The 4,565-nt window shown below is 35.8% G+C and overlaps 2 non-coding genes across 2 annotated transcripts; one reads left to right on the top strand and one right to left on the bottom strand.

Annotated features, from left to right (window-relative positions):
* The first annotated feature begins 2,537 nt into the window (after positions 1–2,537).
* Positions 2,538–2,611, top strand: TRNAT-AGU (transfer RNA threonine (anticodon AGU)). The gene has a single exon. It is a non-coding gene; the product is annotated as a tRNA-Thr (tRNA).
* Positions 2,612–4,167: 1,556 nt separating this feature from the next.
* TRNAT-AGU (transfer RNA threonine (anticodon AGU)) lies at positions 4,168–4,241 on the bottom strand. Its single transcript has one exon. It is a non-coding gene; the product is annotated as a tRNA-Thr (tRNA).
* Positions 4,242–4,565: the final 324 nt, after the last annotated feature.

Raw genomic sequence — 4,565 nt, 5'->3', positions numbered from 1 at the left:
GGCCGTAGATATCCCGGAAGACTCGGATCACCTATTGTGAAGTTCGTGGAAACCATCAAAGCAAATGCATGAGAGAGATGCCTGCAAGGATGCCTTTAGGATTGAGCCAACTTATGAACTTGTGACCACGTGTAAATCTTGAATCCCTTTACAAAGATTGTTATTAATCACCCTGGGTAAACTTGAAAATCGAACGGAAGTTTTTAGTCTTCTTTGTTCTCAGAGGTAACTGATTATTTTAATGTAGCCGCTGCTTTACAAGTATTGACTTGTTGCATTGTACACATGTAAACCACTTGTATTCCACATTCAGTGGCGTGGCTTTGAGACCAAGGGATTCGATCCGGCCACTGACCTCTCTCATCTCGAGGAATCCTCTCTCAAGTCGAGGATTCCTCGTCTCACCTTCTCGATAGACCTGAGTTACCTGTCGTAGACTAGCAACTTGAGCTAATGACACGTTTTCCTTACAGAATATCTGTGTATTTAAAGAAAAATAAATCAGGTGAAACAAAGCATTCGGGAAAATTATAAGAACTGCTTGCTATCATTATCACATTACCTCTTTTGCGACCAGTTCTTCCCCCTCTCTACTCGGGTCTGTGCGTCTAGAAGCTTCCCCAAAAGTGAGTTTCCGAAGCAGAGTAACACCAATTACGATATTCTCTCGTGTCAACAGTGTCGCGAAGAGAATGCTAAAGATTATCTTTAGGCAAGAGAACATGAGACGGCAATAGCCAGAATGAATGACTCAAGTCGATGCATTCCGGGGAAACGCCATTTAACTTCAATGAATATAAATATTGGATTAATACACTAAACTGTTTTTCTTGAAGTCAAGAGCAGAGTAGACAAGTAAAAGTTCACTTCTTGCCTTATACCATGAAAGAGCACATCACTTTTGAGCACGGAAGTGCCCGCGTATGATATTTCATGTATGATACTTCAAATTGTTTCATCTGAATGCTCAAAAAATGAAGTTTCCAAACGGTATATATCAGAAAGATATATACCGTATGCATCTCCATCCAGATTAAATTCACTTTCATTATTTTGTCAAAAGCGGGTGTCTGGCAAGAGAATTCGCCGATACGCACCCAAAACACATTAAATTCTCTCCTGAATATGTAATCTAACGTAATCACATTTCTTTACGATGTCCTTATTTTATTTTGTATAATTTGCAATAATATTTCAGAATAAGAAACACAGTCAAGAATATCAAAAGTTCAAATTTAACCCCGTTAAAAAGCTTCAAGTCGAAATGAGAGTTTATTGATGCCATTCGGCGTTCTTAGGCTCAGCAAAACTTTCCAGCTGATCACTGATGTGGTTTTTGCTCTCGCATGCTGCCTCCAATAAGCAGCTATTAATGCGCCATAATTTTGGGGCCAATGATGAAAACCTCTATTTCACGTTGTTGTTTAAGCCTGCCTGATTGGATAACTTAAAAAAGTACTGAAATAAGTAATAAAAAATACTTTGACAGATTTAATGTAGCTTGCTGATTACTAAGGAACCAATTTTCATCTTTGAGTACAGTAGGGCTTAAAGAGAGGATGTAAACAGATGTCGCGTAGCTTATAATTCCCTGTGTATATCCTTCGACATCACAGCGCGTCTTTAATTTGAGCGACCAATTATTCACGCATAGAACAGAGCAAAACAGTATAAGCGCAAATATCTTTCTTTAATTGCTTTAGCTTCAGTAAGTTACCGAAGAATTTTTGGCAACTGAAATTACACGCTGTTATTATTGGCTTCATCAATTGTTTCGCAAAAAATTGGTTTTTGAAGTTTCTTTTTTCTTAACTTAACTAGTCTTGAATTCGGTTAAAAAAGATATAATACCGTTCTGTGTGCCGCCAGAAAGACAGCGAAATAATACTTTTGTTCGCAGGTGCACTTTTGATGAAGTGTCACAACAAAGTACTTCATTTAGGCACTCAATAAAATTTCCTGTAATTGAAGATGACGCAGTTTTATCATGCACCCTGAAACCTAGGCCTCGATTTATCAGATTGCTTGTAAGCCTACAAAAAGGTCTGATTATTTACCTTATTTTTTCTCACGATACCATTGTTTATCCATTAAATTTCTAATTTGATGACTTCAAATGAAGAAAATATTCAATTCTTTAGTATTTTTCATATACAATCACATTTTTTTGCAAAGAGACTACCGAGTTTATGCCTTTTTTCCAGGTTGCTTTTTCAAATGTCATGGCTATTAATATTCAAAACTGCTTTCTCTCTAGATAGGAGGTAATCCCAGCAAAATAATTCAACGTCGACTAAAAAAAATTATTTATGGAACCCCAAAATGCCATAAATCACTTCTGCATACTCGTTCATCAAATTGCCAACTGTGGTTCCTCACTTTAGTTTATATATCGAAAATAATAAGTCGCTTGCCCATGCATAATTACTTATTTCAGTCAATCTCATGACGTAAGCGCAGAATAAGGAAAAATACCTGAAACACCGATATGAATATTTCTGTGAATGAAATAACCCTCCTTCATGCATTCGACCAACGGCTCCGTGGCTTAGTTGGTTAAAGCGCCTGTCTAGTAAACAGGAGATCGAGGGTTCGAATCCCTCCGGAGCCTTTTGTTTACATGAGATGTCCCTCTGAAGTGAAGACTATCTCCCCTCCATTATTTTTAGTTCTCAGGGATTACATAAGCTTCAATCTACTGAAGAAACAGCTAAATGAGTGGAACCGATTAATTTCAATCCGTACGCAGAAAACGTCGAATCTTTAATTACTTTCATGATAAATCTAACTGAAGAAGTTTTTGTTTAATGGCGGGCCCTCGATGGATGAATGCTAAATAATAATAAAACGAACATTATTATACACCAGGTGAATAATATTATTAATAAGATATAATGGGAGTCAGCATACCTGCTCTTTTTTGTGTATCCACATATCTTGAACACAATACAAGCTATGTATGGGAATTTGACATAGGGTGGATTTAAGGACAAAGGCCAGTTACGACACTTTTAATTAGGAATAATTTAATATGATATGTTTTTCTTCCTTTTACTCCTCTGGTTGTTATGAGAAAGAAATCTGATTCATCGATCTGAACCCTAAATTATTTACAGGGATAATATAGTTATCAAAGGAATGACTACATAACTGACAAGGTTTATTCAACAACATTTCAATTAATTAATCACCCATCACATATTTTCATACTCGGATGCAGTCCTATCACTTCAAAAAATCAATGCATCGGGATACAAATAACAACGGGTGCGTCTTTGCTAAAGGACATCATGGTTTCGATGGAGGTTAAGCTTATCTGCTTTTAATTATCTCTGTGTCAACCACCAATTCTGGATTTTGGAGTGAGGTGAATTTGTTTAAATACTGGATTCTGTTTTTCAACAAAGGTTATTTTCCGACTCAGATATACCTCGGCGCTATGCATGCTGTCAATTGAGGGCGGACATCAACTTCAGAATTTCATTTAAATTGATTAATTGTATGCAATACATGAGCATAGAGGTATACGAACAGATATAACGTATACATAGACAATTCAGCCGGGCCAGGGAATGCTTCCGCGTATCCAAATTAGTCTTGCATTAGATCCGTGAGAATATATATACATTTAAACACAAAAACCCGCGATATGGCGAACAAATACATATTCATTCACACGGAAATGGATATAAGGGAAAGGGATAGGAACACAGGAGAGGTGGGGAAAGCGGAATCGAGCAGATCCCCATCCCTTCTCCTCATCTATTCCTCTCCCTATCCCTTCTCCCTATATCTATTTCCGTGTGTGTGTATATATATATATATATATATATACAACGATCGATCGTTTATATACAACGACCTCGATATATATATATATATATATATATATATATATATATATATATATATATATACTATATATATATATATATCGAGGCTTTTAGTATATGGCTGGTTATAGCTTTTAGTAATATATATATATATGTATATTTTATATATATATAAAATATACATATATATATATATATATATTTATATATATATATATATATATATATATATATATATATATATATATATATATATATATATATATATATATTACTAAAACCTATAACCAGCCATATACTAAAAGCCTCGATCGCAGGACTAAAAAGAAAACCCAGGCTCCGGAGGGATTCGAACCCTCGATCTCCTGTTTACTAGACAGGCGCTTTAACCAACTAAGCCACGGAGCCGTTGTTCGAACGTACGATGGAGAAAAATCCTCACAATGAAATACGCTGTCTCGAGAGGTGCGTGCAACTGCAAAATTACTTCGGAAAAATCCTTCATTTAATCATTCAATATGAATTTAAAATAGAATTTCCGACACGCGAGTTGGCTTACGTAATAATAATTGGCACTATAAAGAAAGTCATAAGATGGAAAAGCCCCTTTTCAGGACTTATTGTTGTGCCACCTCGGTGCTTTCTTGATGCGCGGTGCAGCCTCGTTCAATAATAATTCAAATAACAATTGGTGTAACAACGAATATCTTGAAATGAAAAGGTACTTCAAGG

Source organism: Hetaerina americana, unplaced genomic scaffold (assembly GCF_022747635.1).
Source record: "Hetaerina americana unplaced genomic scaffold, ioHetAmer1.1.p SCAF_4, whole genome shotgun sequence".
NCBI classification, from domain to species: Eukaryota; Metazoa; Arthropoda; class Insecta; order Odonata; family Calopterygidae; genus Hetaerina; species Hetaerina americana.
This window is presented reverse-complemented; position numbering and strand designations above follow the sequence as displayed.